General features: G+C 47.0%; 1 long non-coding RNA gene across 1 annotated transcript in view; it reads left to right on the plus strand.

Annotated features, from left to right (window-relative positions):
- LOC140349469 (uncharacterized) overlaps positions 1–14,765 on the plus strand; it is a 254,457-nt gene extending 239,692 nt beyond the window's left edge. The window contains exon 2 of the long non-coding RNA XR_011924535.1: positions 14,620–14,765. This is a non-coding gene — a long non-coding RNA (uncharacterized lncRNA). The remainder of the gene's footprint in view (positions 1–14,619) is intronic.
- The last annotated feature ends 5,995 nt before the right edge of the window (positions 14,766–20,760 follow it).

Here is a 20,760-nt window from a genome sequence, read left to right on the forward strand (position 1 = left end):
ATACGAGGTTCGTCACCAACGACAAAAGTTCCACCACATCTGTGAGGAGCTCATGAGGAAAAAACTGAGACATGGATTCTCTTTCCCCATGACTTCTGGTGACTTTTGAAGGTAAAAAACACATGCTCAGAACACCAGGAGAAGCAGAGCTCCTCAGGAAGATGCAAAACACAGAACTGAAGAGAGAGAGATGGAGCCACCAGCGTTGGGCGTGTGAGTTCATGTTGTGGTCACATGGTGATACATTTCTGTTCATTTGAAGAGACTGATGACATGATTTATTTGTTTTTAACATCAGACTTTATTCTCCATGTTGGCCGTCTGCTTTTGTACATAAACTTTGTGACTAAATACATCTACTCATCGATGTGCCAAATGTGGGAGATTGGATTTGTGGGAAATTGGGAAATACTTGTAGAATGCAGCGGGGGTGTGATGAGTTAATGAGGTCAAATATCCTGTTCTTTCTGAAGATTGGTGTCAGGTTTGCCTTGGGAGTTTTTTCACTTGGATTGAACCCTTTTATTTTCTTTTTTACCCTTTCAGTGGTTCTGTGTTCTTATGGTTCTTGTGTGTTTGTTGATTTTGACCCGAGAGATTAAAAATATTCAAACGTTATCAAAGGTACGATCAATACAATCAACCCAATGGCATCAGAAGTGTTTTAAGTATTATCCCATCCTTCAATGTGAACGGCACTGAACCCAATCAAACGAACGGAAATTTCAACAAAAGTGAAAAAATAAAGAATATACATTGTATATTTGCAAGAGATACATTTGAATGACACCAAACATTAAAAACAATTGAAATTCTGTCATCAAAAATCCTATTATTCATAATACGAAGGCAAACATAGAAGGGAAGTTGCAATGTTGATTTCAAACTGAATAGTTTTTTAACAGAGTTCTGAATGTAAGGCTAAAGAAGGGGAGATATGTACTGGTGAAGGGGAATATTAATGAAAAGCTTTTCACTCTTTTAAATGTGCTCCACCAGGGGGCAATATCACTTTCTGATGTCATGGACCTGATTGTAAACCACTCTGAGGGAACCCTGATCTGTGGAGGTGATTGGAATCTTCATATTCAGCTACATTAGACGTGTCGAACTCAAGAGGCTCTGGAGGAACAATGAATAAGAAGTTCTGTCTCTTATTGAGGAATATAGGATTGATTGACATATGGAGGGTATTGGTATTCATGGAAATTCAGGGAAAATGAATACTAGAGTACACAATTTTTCTAACAATCTATTCCAGAATAGACCATTTCTTTATCTTCAATAAAGACAGATCTAAAATCACGGAGGCATAACCTAGAATTGGAGGAAAGACGAAAGAACACACTTTAAGAGGTTCAATGCCAGTCTGCTTGATCACTATTTGTTTGAGGAGAAAATGTCCCAAAAAATTAAGACTTATATGGAGGAAAATGCTACTGGGGAAATGTCTCCGCCCTCTTTTGGGATGCTTCCAAAGCAGCCTTGATAGGACAAATTATAGCCATTGCCAAAAACAAATAAAAATGTTGGAGCCATGCCTGAAATGGATGTCTTAAAATGATATAAGAAATTAAAAAGAAAAGAGGAGAAATTAATTATCTGACTTCACAGGAAATAGTTAAGAAAATGCTCTTAACCAGAGAGAAATATGGATAAAAAAAATCTAAATTACTATCTTTGAATTTAAAATTATGTAATCTTAAGTAAACAAGACCAAATTCAATCAGCATTTGAATCCTTTTACAAAAAAACTATTTTCAAATAAGAAGTATCGTCAATAAAGAATCGTCAATTTGCCTGTTATGTCAGAAGAACAAAACACACAATCAGGAGCTGAAATATGACTTTTGGAAATACAAGACGCAATCAAAAGATTAAATAACAATAAATCTCTGGGGCGCGATAGGTTCACCTCAGAGTGGTATAAAGCTTTAAAAGACACACTCCTATTGGCCACTTTTAACTGGGCACTTGAGAAAACTCAGACCCTTCTAATGTGAAGGAGGCCTGCATATCCCTGAGACCAAAAGAAGGGAAGGACCGACTGGATTGTGCCTCATATAGACCCATTTCTATTCTGAATGTGGACTATCGTTTATACACCTCAATTATGTCCAAAAGAATGGATCAAATCCTCCCAAACTTAATCCACAAAGATCAAACAGGATTCATTACCAAACGACAAACACAAGACAACATAAGACGATCCTTACACATAATGAATCATATACAAAAACAACAAAACAAAGCCGTAATAATTAGTTTGGACGCTGAGAAGGCTTTTGATTATGTCTAAGAATTAAATTCACAGGTCATCTGACGGTTCCACTGACTCCGGAAAGGGGGGTGAGGCCCAATTGGCTCAATTTATTAGACAATCAAACATGTAACATGCGTAAGAACCGTGTGCTCCGCGTGTTTGGAAGTCAGCTCGACCACGAGGAACTTCACGCGCCGTGGCACCGGAGGACGGTGTGTTTCCGGACTTCGTCGTTGATTGAAAGACCTTCGCCAGTCCACGGTACGGCAGACAGTTGTGCATGATGTGCAGGTTGTCCCACGTGTCGGGTTATTAAAGATGGATTCGTGTCTCGTCCCGGGACATGTGCACTTTAGTTTTAGGCGCGACTAAATTCATAAACTCATTTCTTCGTGAATATGTGACAGATTGTAATAGTTTTAATTAGGGACGTCCCGATCAGGGTTTTTTGGCCCCAATCCGATTCCGAGTCATCTGATTTTAAATATCGGCCGATACCGGTTTTTATTTTATTTTTTAACACTTTAACAGTGCACCTTTCTTTGAGGTAGCTTGAATAAGAAATAATAGTGCAAAATTTAAATTAAATAACAATATCAGCTCAACTTAAAATACCCATCAGCAGTAAACAAATAAGCAAAGTGTGTATTAAATGAAAGTGCAACAGTCTCCTAAAGTAAGGCCATAATGTGCTTTTCAGAACTGCACTCTTAATTCTCTTCTGGCTTAAATAATAAAATGTATGTTTTTCTTGATGAAATCCGTCTGAATGTCGAGTCGAGAGTAAGTCAGGGGCCAGTGTTCTGATCCTCGCGGTCGCCACAGTGTCTATCACGCTGCTTTGGGAAAGAAAGCTCTCATGTACGCAAAGTTGGCAAGAATGCGCGACACCTGCACTCCGCACCCCGGTCTCACCCAGAGCTTTCTTCATATTAGCAGCGTTGGTCGCGCAAAATTACATCGACCCGATGCTTGTCGACGCCCCAGTTATTGTGCATTTTTCCCTTAATCTGCTGTGTGGGATCTGCGAAATTCGCACGGCGTAAACAACACTAAAGTTTACTGCCATAAAGTCTGGGCTTAACGGCAGTAAAATGTCGTGATCCATTCATGGGTTATACGGAGGTGAGAGACAAATAATAAGCTTGAAATGTATAGCGCTGATCAAACTAATAAGAGTAAAATTTTATATCACTGTTAGGGACGCAACATCCAATTTCGATCAAGTCTGAAACGACGTGATAGGGCCCGATTTCCGATCACGTGATTGGATCGGGACATCCCTAGTTTTAATATTTCTGCTTTACTCCTGCTTTAGTCCTACTTTAGTCCTGTTAGTCCTTGGTTTAGTCTTGCTTTAAGGCCCGTACACAACGCAGCGTCCAAAGCGTCTAGTTTACATTCAAAGTGGACTCAAATTCAATGTGTCAGGGTCGAGCGTCGGACGCTTTGGAGCGTCCAGAATGTCCAAAGCGTATGACGCAGAAAAGTTGAACAAAGCTCAACTTTTCTGCGTTGGACGCGGCGCAGCAGCCAATCAGAGATTACGCTCCAGTGACGTGCTGCACACGACCCAGAAGAAGTCCCAAAACAAATCCTGCTACGATAAAAAAAAAAAAATCCTACAGACACAGCTCTTGGAGCAAATAATGATATTTACTAAACTCTGCTCTCCTCTGAAGTATCTGGGGTCCCAAACAAGCCCCGGGGCCCATTGCCTCCGTTTTTGAACTTTAATGCACCAAAGCCACTCTCTCAACCCATACTTCCCAACCCTCCCGATTTGGGGCCTGATTTCAAGATATTTCAATCGAAAATCAAAAAACGACCTTTTCTACGCCGTTATCCTTTATTTTGGTAGCGAAGGCGAGCGGGGGGAACAGCTGACACGGGCGCCGCCATGTTTGTTGTGATTACGCTGCTGGGCATGTTTCCGGTGGCTGCCCACGACTCCGAAGGTTCACGACTCCGAAGGCTCACTGGTCCGAAGGTTCACTAGTCCGAAAATTCAGAAATTTTAAAGTTCGCTAATCCGAAGGTTCACGGGTCCGAAATTTCCCCGAAATTTTAAGGGTCACAAGTCCGAAGGTGTGAGTCCGCGCAGCGGGCTCTCCTCGGACTTGTTTCTGTGCATACCCTGAGCTCCTTATCGTATTATTATTGAATGAATTAACTCAAATAGCCTAGCAGTTTCGGCCGCGCCGCGGCTCTGTAGACACTCCCGTCTTGGCCAGCTGAATTTCCTTTTTGACTCCCAATCCTACGGTGATCGGATCACGCGTTTCTATATATACATATATCATTTCTATACTTATGATCAAATGAAGGCATAAAGTGGAGGATTCGAGATGTTCCCTTGTTATTTTTATATACACAGTACAACTTGCGGTGCCTCTTGTGAGCAGCTGGTACATTAAACGTGATGAGCCCCAGTGCGTGTCTTCGTGCTTCGTGCGCATTTTACAGACTGACTACATCCCAATGCCGTCTGCACCTTCACTTTAACCTATGAGGAACCTTCGGACTAGCGAACTTTCGGACCAGTGAACCTTCGGACCAGTGAACTTTCGGACCAGTGAACCTTCGGACCAGTGAACCTTTAAAACCTTCGGACTAGCGAACCTTTGGACTCGTGGCGGGTAAGCGCCAAGTTAAAGTGCGCAGGTCAAATTTAATATGAAATCGACACCATGATGATGAACGACGTGAGCGGTGGTAAAAGTAGCCGACAATGACAAACCAACGTAAAAAAGAAAAAACGGTTCGACCCTACATGGTTTATTCAATACAGACACATGTAGAGGAGGAAATATGAAGACTGACATGCGTCCTACAAGTCATGTGGCTCGCATTTCAGTGTTTTTCGTTGGTTTACTTTGATATTGTCTTTTATTTCTGATGAAATTTAAAACCTTCCTCTTAGGAGGGCAATCTCCCGCTTTTTTATGCATTATCTCCCCCGTGCGATGATAGATTAGTTGGGAAGTATGTCAACCTGTTCTGCCATCGCACAGCTACAGAGGAAAACACAACAACCACTCCACTGCACATGTGCGCTGGACGCCTCGGACGCACGTCTGCTCTGGTGAATTTATTTTTTGGATGGGCGTCCGACTCCTGCGTTGGGTGCGATTTGGACGTCCTGCTTTAGTCCTGGCTTGGACCTGGTTCAGACCTGCTTAGTCTTTCTTTAGTCTTGCTTTAGTCCCGGTTTTGCCCTGGTTTAGACCTGCTTTAGTCCTGCTTTAGACCTGCTTTAGTTCTGCTTTAGTTCTGCTTTAGTTCTGCTTCAGACCTGCTTAGTCTTTCTTTAGTCCTGCTTTAGTCCCGGTTTTGCCCTGGTTTAGACCTGCTTTAGTCCTGGCTTAGACCTGCTTCAGACCTGCTTAGACCTACTTTAGTCCTGCTTTAGTCCTAGCTTAGACCTGCTTCAGACCTGCTTAGACCTACTTTAGTCCTGCTTTAGTCCTAGCTTAGACCTGCTTCAGACCTACTTAGTCTTGCTTTAGTCCTTCTTTAGTCCCGGTTTTGCCCTGGTTTAGTTCTGCTTTAGTCCTGCTTTAAGCTAGGTACACACCGCGGCGTCAAATTCACGCCCGACGCAGAAGTTGGACGCCTGTACATTTGAAGACAGGCGCTCCGAGTCGTCCTGCACATGTGCAGTGGCGTCGAGTCGTCCTGCACATGTGCAGTGGAGTCGAGTCGTCCTGCACATGTGCAGTGGAGTCGAGTCGTCCTGCACATGCTCAGTGGAGGAGTTGTGCTGTGTTGCTTTTCTCGTGGTGTAAATGAGTTTAATGGCGGACCATGGCTTTGGTTTATTAACTTTACAAAGTCTAAAAGCGGAGGCGATGGGCCCCGGGGCCCGTCTGGGACCCGCATATACTTCAGAGCTGAGCAGAGTTTAGTTTCATTATTTGCTCCAAGAGCTGCGTCTTAAGGATTTTTTTTTATCTTGTGGGTTTGTTTTGGGTCTTCTTCACTGTAGCGTCATGTCTGATTGGCTGCTGCGTTGCGTCCAACGCAGAAAGTTGGACAAAGCTGAACATCTCGCTGTTGGACGCTTTGGACGCTCTCGACCCTCGGATGCGCGTCGAAAACTTAACAGTTCTTCATCTGCCTGGAAGAACTGGTTCTCCTCCTGAAGAACTGGTTCTCCTCCTGAAGAACTGGTTCTCCTCCTGAAGAACTGGTTCTCCTCCTGAGTGGGTCCAGCCCCACTGTCTCTCTCGTGTCTGTCTGAGGGAGTCAGATCTCTCCTTCACTGTGGAACTCCTCCAGGTTTATACTTTTTCCCAAAGAGGTTTTGTAGTTTGTCTAAGGACACGGGAGCATGACAGATGTCTAAGGACACGGGAGCATGACAGATGTCTAAGGACACGGGAGCATGACAGATGTCTAAGGACACGGGAGCATGACAGATGTCTAAGGACACGGGAGCATGACTCTAAGGACACGGGAGCATGACAGATGTCTAAGGACACGGGAGCATGACAGATGTCTAAGGACACGGGAGCATGACAGATGTCTAAGGACACGGGACGCTGGGACATGGCCAAGTCCCTATGAAAAGTTGAATCTGTTTTTCACTGTCACCCTCTGTGACAACTGCTGATGTGATTTTGGACGTTACAAAAATAAATTGTATTTGAAATTGAATTATCATTAATCATAATAGCAGTAACATCATTTTTCCTTCGATTATACTTTTCTGTTTCTACTTGTAATTGTTTAAGATTCAGGTTTTCTTCCACATTTAGAGATTGTTTTAACTATAAACTCCTCCACTCTAGTGGATTATCTTTAAAGATTTGTTCCTTTTTATTTATTGACTTCTTTTGATAGCCTTTTCTCTTACTTCTTGTACTCCCATTTCTGCATATTATCCAGAGCCTGGTTCACCTGCAGAGCCTCGTTCACCTGCAGAGCCTCGTTCACCTGCAGAGCCTCGCTCACCTGCAGAGCCTCGTTCACCTGCAGAGCCTCGTTCACATGCAGAGCCTCGCTCACCTGCAGAGCCTCGTTCACCTGCAGAGCCTCGTTCACCTGCAGAGCCTCGTTCACCTGCAGAGCCTCGTTCACCTGCAGAGCCTCGTTCACCTGCAGAGCCTCGTTCACCTGCAGAGCCTCGCTCACCTGCAGAGCCTCGTTCACCTGCAGAGCCTCGTTCACCTGCAGAGCCTCGTTCACCTGCAGAACCTCGTTCACCTGCAGAGCCTCGTTCACCTGCAGAGCCTCGTTCACATGCAGAGCCTCGCTCACCTGCAGAGCCTCGTTCACCTGCAGAGCCTCGTTCACCTGCAGAACCTCGTTCACCTGCAGAGCCTCGCTCACCTGCAGAGCCTCGTTCACCTGCAGAGCCTCGTTCACCTGCAGAGCCTCGTTCACCTGCAGAGCCTCGTTCACCTGCAGAGCCTCGTTCACCTGCAGAACCTCGTTCACCTGCAGAGCCTCGTTCACCTGCAGAGCCTCGTTCACCTGCAGAGCCTCGTTCACCTGCAGAGCCTCGTTCACCTGCAGAGCCTGGCTCACCTGCAGAGCCTGGTTCACCTGCAGACTCGTTCACCTGCAGAGCCTCGTTCACCTGCAGAGCCTCGTTCACCTGCAGAGCCTCGTTCACCTGCAGAGCCTCGTTCACCTGCAGAGCCTGGTTCACCTGCAGAGCCTGGTTCACCTGCAGACTCGTTCACCTGCAGAGCCTGGTTCACCTGCAGAGCCTGGTTCACCTGCAGAGCCTGGTTCACCTGCAGACTCGTTCACCTGCAGAGCCTGGCTCACCTGCAGAGCCTCGTTCACCTGCAGAGCCTCGTCGGCTCGTCGGCTCGTCCCCATGAGAGCAGCACTTTCCACGTGTCTAAGCGCATGGATCTATCATAATATAGTTCCGTCAGTGTACAGGACAAAATTAAGACAGTTTGAGTTGACTCATGAAGAGACTGAAATCTACGGGAGACGAGAGATGTGATGCGATCCGTCGCTCTAATAAACAAACATGTGTTTTTTGTGCGTCCGCACGGGGGCAAGTGCACATGCGCACTTCTGCTTGAGTTCTCAAATCGGTGAAAAATCGTCCATTACACGTCCATTACGCCTACGACACGTGAACTTTTGTTGTAGTATTTAGAACCTGCCATTTATGGCTGGATAATGGGGCGTAGGAATGATTCGTTTCAGAAATATATTGAAGATGTGAAGACGTATGCCATAGGTCAGTTCTTGGAGTTGGAGCACATTCTGATCATGCAGCTGATCTGATACATATGTCATTTCAATCTTGTATCACCCGGTACATCATCACAATCCCCTCCTTTTAGTAAAATTGCCTTGTTATAATTTATTGTAACACTTGAAACTTTTGGCATATTTGATTAAACAAACACAAAAGAGTTGGGTTTTTGTGACAGCATAGATATAATTATTATTAAGTTAAATTTAATATTCAGTATTATCCATTTGCCAAGGAATATTCAACTGTATCTGCATTGGCTTTATTAAGAAGTTTGGCGCCCCCTGCTGACTGTTGTGTGCAATGGCTCATTATTCATTTCTTGTTAAAGACATAATAATCTCTCCTCCCACAAAACACAACAATTGCTTTTCTTTTAGGATGATCTCGAATGCCTCTTAACATTTAAAGATATTACTTTGAGTGAATTAAATAAAGTATTGCACATCTAACAACCTAAAAAAATAAAGATAAAAATATGAATAATAAAATAAATAGCAGCTGTCTGTAAAACCCCCCAAAACAAATAATGTTCATTATTGAAAGTGAAAGAATGTCTTGAATAACCAGTCAACAGATCAACCTTAAGTGCTAAACACTTGTTTTATTCTATTTAATAAATGCATTTTGCATATTGCATGGTCATCACTGATTAGAGAAAGTTAATTAAATTCTGTCACTCCTTTGTAATACAGTATTTCCAACACTTAAGGTTTTCAGGCCATGTCACTTTATAATAACAAATTCCCAGCTTTCTATAAAAGTTCTAGATTGCCTTTATAGTCTAGATGAGCCAGAGGAGCTTGTCCTTGTCTGTGGCTGTGAGTTCAGTCCCTGAACAGGACAGTCCCTGAACAGGACAGCCCCTGAACAGGACAGTCCCTGAACAGGACAGTCCCTGAACAGGACAGTCCCTGAACAGGACAGTCCCTGAACAGGACAGCCCCTGAACAGGACAGTCCCTGAACAGGACAGTCCCTGAACAGGACAGCCCCTGAACAGGACAGTCCCTGAACAGGACAGTCTCTGAACATGTGACACGTGCCACCGTTTGCCACAGTTTCTCCAGCTATTGCGTTTCCCTGTGAATAATGATTACACTTTTACTTAAATTTAATTTATCCAAACAGGGAAAACCCAATGATAAAGTTTGCCCTGTTGAAAATGACAGAATAAACAACAAACACAGTATACTAAAACACAAATAAAAAATGCAATAAAACTAACCAATACATACCCATTTTTTCCCTCCAAACATCTGACTTTGTTTTCCACTGAGAAGTACATGTATTTCACCATTCACCATTTATTTTTTAATATAATTAATAGAGTGACTTCCTGAATCATCCAGACCCTTCTCACTCTGGACACAGACTATTTGAGCCACTCCCCTCAGGCAGGAGGCCCTCCCCTCTGGCAAGAGGCCACTCCCCTCAGGCAGGAGGCCCTCCCCTCTGGCAAGAGGCCACTCCCCTCTGGCAGGAGGCCGCACCCCTCTGGCAAGAGGCCACTCCCCTCTGGCAGGAGGCCGCACCCCTCTGGCAAGAGGCCACTCCCCTCTGGCAGGAGGCCGCACCCCTCTGGCAAGCGGCCACTCCCCTTGGGAGCTGTGTGGTCAGGGGGACGAGGATCCAGAGGTGGCAGTTGGCAAGGGCGAACTGGGGGGCTTTCCTGAGGAAAGCTGATGATGGTTCTAGGGTTCTGCAGGAAGGAGGATTGACTCAGGTGGATGATCTCAATAGTGCAATTGTCTCGCTCATCACGCAGTCAGCGGTAGGCACGATTCCTAAGAGTGGTGGTAGTGGACATAGGAAGCGGGTGCCGTGGTGGAATGAAGCATGTGGTAATGCTGTTAGGGCGAGAAATGCGGCGTTTCGCCGGCTAAGGGTTACCCACACTGAGGGTGCCCTCATTGACTACAAGAGGGCCCGCGCTGTTGTGCGGAAAACTGTAAGAACGGCCAAGAGTGCCTATTGGAGGCGGTATTGTTCCAAAATTGGGAGAGAAACGCGTCTCGGGGATGTTTGGGGGATGATTAAGCGGATGCATGGGGTTGAGCGCCGTCATGGGACCCCGGTCCTAATACTGAATGGTGTTGAAGCAGTCAGCGACGTTGACAAAGCTGAACTGTTGGCCAGCACCTTTGTGTCGGTGCACAGCTCTGACAATCTCTCACCTGCGGAAAGGCACTACAGGGAGAGTACTCTGGCCCAGAATTCTGAGCTGATTGGGCACCAGCCTTCGACTCAAGATGACCTTGACCTTCCGTTTAGTTTGTTTGAGCTAAGGAGAGCACTTTCTAAGGCGAAACAGACAGCCCCGGGTAAAAATGAGGTGTGCTATGACATGCTCTCTCATTTGACTGATGACACGCTTGGGCTAGTCCTGGGTCTTTTCAACCGTGTTTGTGGAAACAGTCTACGGTGGTGCCGGTTCTGAAGCCGGGTAGGCCAGCGTCTGACCCTTCAAGTTATTGCCTTGACGTCGCAGCTCGGGAAAACGATGGAGCGCATGGTTACCGAGCGGTTGGATTACTTCTTGGAGAGTCAGGGTTTGCTTCCCGCGCACCAGAGTGGTTTCCGTAGGGGCAGGAACACCATGGATTCCGTGTTGTGTTTGGAATCTGATATCCAGCTGGCCAGGGCTCAGAAAGAAAAGGTTATTGCGGTGCTCTTCGATGTGGAGAAGGCGTACGATATGGTTTGGAAGGATGGGCTCCTCATTAAGCTGCGGAAGTGTGGTGTGAAGGGTAAACTGTTTAACTGGGTCCGGAGCTTTCTGTCTGGCCGGCGTATCCAAACCAGAGTGGGCGCTGCTTACTCTGGGGTCTATGGGGTGGAGAATGGGATCCCGCAGGGGAGTGTGTGTAGCCCTATCTTGTTCAATGTTATGATTAAGGACATCTTTGACGACATGGATGGGTCTGTTGGGAGGAGCCTTTATGCTGACGATGGCGCTCTATGGGTGAGAGGGAGGAATCTCCGGTTTTACGAGGCGAAACTGCAAAGGGCAATACAGCAGGTGGAGCAGTGGACCCTGAAGTGGGGGTTTAAACTGTCCGTACGGAAGTCTCAAGTGATCTGTTTCTTCAATGGGCATAGGGACGTCTCCCTTCGACTGCATGGGCAGGTGCTCGAACAGGTCAGGGAGGTGAGGTTCTTGGGGGTCACCTTTGACGAGAGGCTTAGTTGGCGTCAGCACATTGATGAGGTCAGTGGTAAATGCAAAAGGGTGAATAACTTGCTTCGTTGTCTATCCGGCCAGGACTGGGAGGCCAGCAGAAGGTCGCTCCTGGGTATTTATCGGGCCGTCATGAGGGCGGCTATTGATTATGGCTGTATAGCCTACATGTCTGCGGCTGAGACTAACTTAAAGAAGCTTGATGTGGAGCAAGCCCAGGCCTTGCGCATCTGCTGTAGGGCTTTTAGGACCTCCCCTTTCTCGGCGCTGCAGGTTGAGTTGGGGGAATTGCCGTTACGGCTCCGGAGGCTAGAACTTCTGTTGGCTTACTGGGTGAATGTGCAAGGTCATACGAGCTCTCACCCGGTGAGGGACTTTCTCAGGGTTGATGGGGGGCAGAGTGAGGCTGGCGGTATGGTTTTTAGCCAGGTAGGAAATGCGAAGGCGCGGCTTGCGGGGGTTGGTGATCTGCGTGTGAGCCCGTCGGTGGCTTTGTCTGCTATAGCTCCGTGGAAGTTTGTCCCGGCTCCTGTTGATGTTAGCTTGCATGGCAAGCTTAGAGGAGTCGCTGGGAGGGCACCGCAGTTTGCCGTTCAAGCGCTCATCGATAAGCACTCAGGTGATGTGTTTATTTATACCGACGGGTCTAGGGATCCTGAGAGTGGGCGTACTGGCGCCGCTTATTTTGTGCCTGACCTGGGGCTGGTGGTCAAGAAGAGGTTGACAGATCGCCTTTCTGTTTTCACGTCGGAACTCATAGCGATACGGTTGGCATTGGAATGGGCGGAATCTGCTTTGCAGTGTTGCGGCATTGTGGTGGCCTCTGACAGCCTTTCTGCATTGCAAAGCATTAAATCTGGGAAATCGGATTGCAGACAGGATGTGTTGAATGGCATCTTCTGTCTGATGCTCTCCCTGTCCAAGAAGGATGTGAGGGTTTCCTTCATTTGGGTCCCTGCGCATGTGGGGGTGGATGGTAACGAAATGGCTGATACACTGGCTAAACGTTCCCTTAGGCGGCCATCAATTGATGTGGCGGTTGAGTTAAGCAAATCTGAAATCAAGCCCGTTATCAAGAGTCATGTGGTCGGCCTTTGGCAGGAATTTTGGAGCCACTGTGTTACTGGACGGCATCTCTATCACATACAGGGTAGTGTGGGTCCTTGCGGGTCTATGGGCAGGACCGCATGGGAGGAAAGGGCCTTCGCCCGCATGAGGATTGGCCATACTGGACTCAATTGGTCACTGAGTAGGATAGGCAAGCATCCGACCGGTCTGTGTGGTCACTGTCGGGTGCCAGAGACTGTCGAGCATGTGCTGATTTGCTGTGAGGCTTATGATGGAGAAAGGGCCGGGTTGTTGTTGTCGTTGTTGTTTTATGGCGGTTGGCATCCGAGTGTTGCATTACCGCCAGACTTTATTCCTCAGACGTTTCGTAGTCCTCAGACTCTGTCGTAGTCCGTAAAAGTACTCCTCCCATTGCTTTGGCGTTACAAAGCCCATGAGGTCATGATGTGGTTGTCCGGCGACGTCATTTCCGGTGAGTGTGTCGCGTTTTCAGAGCTGTTCGTTCTTAGAGCCTTTTACCGATTAATCCACGAATTATACACACTATTTACGCATCATATACACGAAAGTGAACGTTTGATTTCTCCGCAAACAATCCGGAGCCTCAAGCCGCTCGCTTTTCAGTATTTTGTGGATTAAAAGCCCTCCTCACTCTCTAGCTCCAGCCTGAACTAGCCTAGCGTAGCCTAGCCGCTAGCGTCATGGCTGGATCTACCTTTACCTGTTTGAGCTGTCATATGTCGAGTCAGAACCCTGGCTCCTTCTCTGATGATAGGTGCGTGAAGTGCAGTGTAGTGGTTGTTTTGGAGGCCAGGGTTACGGAGTTAGAAGCGCGGATCCGCTGTTTAGAGGAGCTTAAGTCCAGTTATAGTTCGGTTTTAGCGCGAGGGCTACCGGACCGCGCTGCAGGGCGTAGCATTAGCATTAGCAGTAGCAGTAAGGCCGAGCTCAGCCCCTCAGCGTCTCCCGTGCAGCCGGGACTAGACCAGGAACAGAATAGGGACCATTTTGTGACAGTTCGGAGGGGACAAGGCGCTAAACGCCGAACCTCAGAGCGCCGTGAGCTTCACGTCTATAATAGGTTTTCTCCCCTCAGCGATCACACGCCCGCTGAACACACGAGAGAAACTCTTGTAATCGGGAGTTCTATTGTTAGAGACGTGAAGCTGCCAGCTGCTAGCGTTAGGTGTTACCCGGGGGCCAGAATGGGTGACATCGAAGGAAACCTTAGGATCTTAAAGCGGAGTAGGACCCGTTTCCGGCGAGTCGTGGTTCACGCAGGCGGTAACGACGCCCGGCGGAGACAATCAGAGGTGCTCAAAGTTCAAGTAGCCGCGGTGTGTGACCTAGCGAAGTCGATGTCGGACACTGTAATATTTTCTGGTCCCCTGCCCAATCGGATCAATGCTGAATTGTACAGCCGTCTCTCAGCATTCAACAACTGGTTATCCAGATGGTGCCCTCAAAACAACGTTGTCTTTATTGATAACTGGAGTGCGTTTTGGGGAAAGCCCGGGCTCATACGCAGGGATGGCATCCATCCGACTTCGGAGGGTACATCCCTATTAGTTCGGAATTTGACCGATAGTCTTAGTCGTGTTAAGTGACCATCTAGGGATGAGCCCCAGGTGCAGAGCAGCAGTTCAAGACGCTCCTCTGTCGCTGAACTCTCGCCCGTTCTGTTACCTGTGAAGTGTTCAGATTCAAGACAGATAGAGACTGTGTGTGTCCCTCGTGTCCCTCGTGTCCCTCGTACAAATAATGCCAAAAAGTCACATCTCAGAAAAAATATTTCAGGCGTCAGACCAAATAACTTAAGGAAAATAACAATCACAAATACACAAATGAATAAACACGTAAAATGTGGACTGCTAAACATTAGAGCAATTTCCTCCAAATCGCTCTTAGTTAATGAATTAATTAGTGACTATAACATAGATCTTCTAGCTCTAACTGAAACGTGGCTTCAACAAGACGACTACGTCAGACTAAATGAGTCCACCCCACCCAGCCATGTTAACTTTCAGACTGCCAGGAGCACAGGCCGAGGTGGTGGTGTGGCAGTGATCTCCCACTCAAGCCTACTCATGAGCCCTAAAACTAACAATGCATTTCACTCATTTGAAAGCCTTATGCTGTCAATCACATGTCCAAATATGAAAAACCAAAAAGGAGTTTTGTTCATAGTTATCTACCGACCTCCTGGTCCCTACTCAGAGTTTTTAACAGAGTTTTCTGACTTTATATCAAACTTAGTGTTAGCCTGGGATAAAATAGTTATAGTTGGAGACTTTAATATCCACGTGAACATGAGTGATGACGCTCTCAGTAATGCCTTCAGCGCCTTGTTAGACAGCATTGGTTTCACTCAGAATGTAAATAAACCGACTCACACTCACAAGAACACTCTGGATCTTGTCCTAACGTATGGAACAGAGATTAGTGACCTCAGTGTCCTCCCTCAAAACCCTATATTGTCAGATCATTTCCTAATTACCTTTCAGTTTATTCTTAAAGATCATCCAGTCCCACAAAATAAAGTTATAATGAAAAGGACAATATCTGAAAAATCTATCTCAAAATTCAAAGAAATAATAGAGCCAATATTCAGTGACATGTCATGTGATCCTGCTGAGAACAGTTTTAGTCCCAGTTTAAGTGATCAATGTGTCGACTTGACCATGAATTCTCTGAAGTCTGCTCTTGACGTTGTCGCGCCGTTAAAACAGAAGGTCATTAGGCCAAAGCGCGCCTCCCCATGGTACAACCAAGAACTGCGTTCACATAAACAAAGAGTTAGAAAGTTAGAGGGATTATTTCGTCGCTCTCACACCGAAGAATCCCTAAAAGCATGTAAAAGTTGCCTGCTGTCCTATAAGCAGGCTCTGCGTAAGGCCCAAACCAGATATTATTCAAATCTAATAGAAGTCAACAAAAGTAACACTAAATTCCTTTTCAGCACTGTAGCTAGGCTAACAAACTGTCACAGTGCAGTAGAGCCCTCAATCCCAGCTACACTTAGCTCTGATGATTTCCTCCTATTTTTTAATAATAAAATAAAAACAATCAGAGATAAATTAGATGAAATTACCCCCGCTATTAGCCCTGAACTAGCCCAAGCTGTAAATCTAACGTCCCATATAAATCCACCTGTAAACCTAGAAAGGTTCACAGCTGTTGATCAAGCAGAGATAACTTCAGCCATTATGTCCTCTAAAAGCTCAACTTGTGTCCTAGACCCCATTCCAAGCAGACTCCTCAAAGACATTCTTCCCCTAATTATAGACCCTATTCTTAATATAATAAATACTTCACTCGAAAGTGGCTATGTTCCACAGTCCTTCAAACATGCAGTCATTAAACCTCTTCTGAAAAAGCCTAATCTAGATCCCGACCTATTGGTAAACTACAGACCTATTTCAAATCTTCCCTTCGTCTCTAAAATCCTTGAAAAAGTTGTAGTAAAACAGCTTTGTCGCCACCTGCAGGACAATAACTTATTTGAAGTTTTCCAGTCAGGGTTCAGAGCCCACCACAGCACTGAAACTGCACTAGTTAAAGTCACAAATGATTTGTTATTAGCCGCTGACGATGGACTGGTCTCAATCCTGGTTCTGTTGGACCTCAGCGCAGCGTTTGACACCATTGACCACAACATTCTACTGCAGAGGTTAGAATGTGATGTAGGTGTTGGAGGAACAGCCCTCAGCTGGTTTAAATCCTATCTATCTGATAGGTTCCAATTTGTTAATGTAAACCAGAGCTCCTCACCAAGCTCTAAAGTAATTTACGGTGTGCCACAGGGTTCGGTACTCGGTCCAATTCTGTTTACTCTTTATATGCTACCATTAGGCAACATTATCAGAAAGCATGACATTAACTTCCACTGCTATGCAGACGACACTCAGCTGTATTTATCAATGAAACCTGATCAGAGCGATCAAGTAGACAGACTTAGTACTTGTGTGAAGGAGATAAAAACCTGGATGACACTAAACTACCTGCTTCTTAACCCTGAAAAAACCGAGGTCATTGTGCTTGGCCCTAAGCATCTACGAGACGCTCTATCTGAGCAGATAGTCACACTGGACAATGTCAGTGTAGCCTCCAGTTCTACTGTAAGAAACCTTGGAGTCTTATTTGACCAGGAGCTCTCATTTAAAGCTCATATAAATCAAGCTTGTAAAACAGCCTATTTCCATTTGCGCAACATCGCCAAAATCAGAAGAATCCTGCCTAAAAGTGATGCCGAAAAACTTATCCATGCATTTGTAACGACTAGATTAGACTACTGTAACTCCCTGCTTGCAGCGTGTCCTAAAAGCTCCATAAAAAGCTTTCAACTGGTTCAAAATGCAGCAGCAAGATTACTAACAGGAACAAAAAGAAGAGAGCACATTACGCCAGTGCTGAAGTCTCTTCACTGGCTCCCCGTCGAGTCCAGAATCAAATTCAAAATTCTACTCTTGACCTACAAAGCCATAAATGACATGGCCCCATCCTACCTCAAAGATGCTATAGAACCATATCATCCAAACAGAGCTCTTCGCTCTCAGAATGCCGGCCTTCTGGTGGTGCCAAGAGTCTCTAAAAGTACTGTAGGAGGTAGAGCGTTTAGCTACCAAGCCCCTGTGTTATGGAATCAGCTCCCGACCCATGTTAAATATGCTGACACAGTCTCTTCATTTAAGTCCAGGCTTAAAACGTTCCTCTTCGAAATCGCTTATGGTCAGAGTAGTTAGGAACAGAAACATAAACCCACAGCTTTAGCTACGCTGCCCTAGGAGTAACTGTGCTGGGGGAAGTATGACAGCTTGAGCACTATCCTCTTCTTCTGACTACTTATGCTATCAAACAATATTTATTTTTTAATTCCACTTGCAAACTGTTCACCGCCTTCTTTTTCTTTCTCTCACTCCTGAGGACCTGTGGACCCAGATGTCCCTCTCCTGGTGAAGTGGTCCCTGCCCCATGTGGACGGTCCCTCATCTGCCTGAAGAGTGGCTCCAGTTCGCCTCAGTCGGTCCCTCATCTGCCTGAAGAGTGGGTCCAGCTCGCCTCCGACGGTGCCTCATCTACCTGAAGAGTGGGTCCAGCTCGCCTCCCACGGTCCCTCATCTGCCTGAGGAGTGGGTCCAGTTCGCCTCCGACGGTCCCTCATCTGCCTGAAGAGTGGGTCCTGCTCGACTCCGACGGTCCCTCATCTGCCTGAAGAGTGGGTCCAGTTCGCCTCAGTCGGTCCCTCATCTGCCTGAAGAGTGGGTCCAGCTCCAGTCTCCTCGTGTCCGTCTGTCCGTCTGTGAGAGTCGGATCTCTCCTTCACTGGAACTCCTCCAGGTTTCTACGCTTTTTTCCCAAAGAGGTTTTTTTTTGTAGTTTTTCCTGGCCGAGAAGGAGAGTCTAAGGACAGAGGACCCTGGGACATCGTCCCTCGCCACCACAGACATTGTCTGACTTCATCGCCACCACAGACATTGTCTGACTCCATCGCCACCACAGACATTGTCTGACTTCATCGCCACCACAGACATTGTTGATTCATTTCTCCCTGTGGCCCTCAGAGGCAACTGTTGTTGTGATTTTGGGCCTTACAAAAATAAATTGATTTGATTTGATTTGATTTGATGTGTTTTTGTGACTAGAATAGTTGTTGTGTCAGAGACCAACCGGCTTTATTCCAGGTAGACTCTTCTTCACCTTCCTCGCCCTCTTTGACGTTCGGTGCTTTGGAAGTACAAAGCCCATGAGATCATGGGACGTCTTTGTTGTTTTACAAAGCCCATGAGGTCATGGGACGTCTTTGTCGTTTTATCCTTTAGAAGTCCTTCTTCCATCACTTTGGCGTTTCTAGGCCCATGAAGTCCAAGCGCGTTAGAACATCCTCTTGCTCCTCATCCTCGGCTCAGTCTCCAACACCCCCCACCTCTATAAACGTTTACCCAGCCCTGTGCTACATAAGTAAGCAACCACAGCCTGACACAAACCCTGTGACTGGATCGCCAGAACGTTCCGCAGATTGAACTCGCGCCCATTATTCCGAAACCACAAGGCCAACCCGGCCCTTTCCCTATCATAAGCCTCACAGCAAATCAGCACATGCTCGACAGTCTCTGGCACCCGACAGTGACCACACAGACCGGTCGGATGTTTGCCTATCCTACTCAGTGACCAATTGAGTCCAGTATGGCCAATCCTCATGCGGGCGAAGGCCCTTTCCTCCCACGCGTTCCTGCCCATAGACCCGCAAGGACCCACACTACCCTGTATGTGATAGAGATGCCGTCCAGTAACACAGTGGCTCCAAAATTCCTGCCAAAGGCCGACCACATGACTCTTGATAACGGGCTTGATTTCAGACTTGCCCAACTCAACCGCCACATCAATTGATGGCCGCCGAAGGGAACGTTTAGCCAGTGCATCAGCCATTTCGTTACCATCCACCCCCACATGCGCAGGGACCCAAATGAAGGAAACCCTCATATCCTTCCTGGACAGGGAGAGCATCAGACAGAAGATGCCATTCAACACATCCTGTCTGCAATCCGATTTCCCAGATTTAATGCTTTGCAATGCAGAAAGGCTGTCAGAGGCCACCACAATGCCGCAACACTGCAAAGCAGATTCCGCCCATTCCAACGCCAACCGTATCGCTATAAGTTCCGACGTGAAAACAGAAAGGCGATTTGTCAACCTCTTCTTGACCGCCAGCCCCAGGTCAGGCACAAAATAAGCGGCGCCAGTACGCCCACTCTCAGGATCCCTAGACCCGTCGGTATAAATAAACACATCACCTGAGTGCTTATCGATGAGCGCTTGAACGGCAAACTGCGGTGCCCTCCCAGCGACTCCTCTAAGCTTGCCATGCAAGCTAACATCAACAGGAGCCGGGACAAACTTCCACGGAGCTATAGCAGACAAAGCCACCGACGGGCTCACACGCAGATCACCAACCCCCGCAAGCCGCGCCTTCGCATTTCCTACCTGGCTGAAAACCATAGCGCCAGCCTCACTCTGCCCCCCATCAACCCTGAGAAAGTCCCTCACCGGGTGAGAGCTCGTATGACCTTGCACATTCACCCAGTAAGCCAACAGAAGTTCTAGCCTCCGGAGCCGTAACGGCAATTCCCCCAACTCAACCTGCAGCGCCGAGACAGGGGAGGTCCTAAAAGCCCTACAGCAGATGCGCAAGGCCTGGGCTTGCTCCACATCAAGCTTCTTTAAGTTAGTCTCAGCCGCAGACATGTAGGCTATACAGCCATAATCAATAGCCGCCCTCATGACGGCCCGATAAATACCCAGGAGCGACCTTCTGCTGGCCCCCCAGTCCTGGCCGGATAGACAACGAAGCAAGTTATTCACCCTTTTGCATTTACCACTGACCTCATCAATGTGCCGACGCCAACTAAGCCTCTCGTCAAAGGTGACCCCCAAGAACCTCACCTCCCTGACCTGTTCGAGCACCTGCCCATGCAGTCGAAGGGAGACGTCCCTATGCCCATTGAAGAAACAGATCACTTGAGACTTCCGTACGGACAGTTTAAACCCCCACTTCAGGGTCCACTGCTCCACCTGCTGTATTGCCCTTTGCAGTTTCGCCTCGTAAAACCGGAGATTCCTCCCTCTCACCCATAGAGCGCCATCGTCAGCATAAAGGCTCCTCCCAACAGACCCATCCACGTCGTCAAAGATGTCCTTAATCATAACATTGAACAAGATAGGGCTACACACACTCCCCTGCGGGATCCCATTCTCCACCCCATAGACCCCAGAGTAAGCAGCGCCCACTCTGGTTTGGATACGCCGGCCAGACAGAAAGCTCCGGACCCAGTTAAACAGTTTACCCTTCACACCACACTTCCGCAGCTTAATGAGGAGCCCATCCTTCCAAACCATATTGTACGCCTTCTCCACATCAAAGAGCACCGCAATAACCTTTTCTTTCTGAGCCCTGTCCAGCTGGATATCAGATTCCAAACACAACACGGAATCCATGGTGTTCCTGCCCCTACGGAAACCACTCTGG

Source organism: Eucyclogobius newberryi, unplaced genomic scaffold, assembly GCF_026437365.1.
Source record: "Eucyclogobius newberryi isolate DKJ021-1_F unplaced genomic scaffold, fEucNew1.0.hap1 SCAF_7, whole genome shotgun sequence".
Taxonomy (NCBI): domain Eukaryota; kingdom Metazoa; phylum Chordata; class Actinopteri; order Gobiiformes; family Gobiidae; genus Eucyclogobius; species Eucyclogobius newberryi.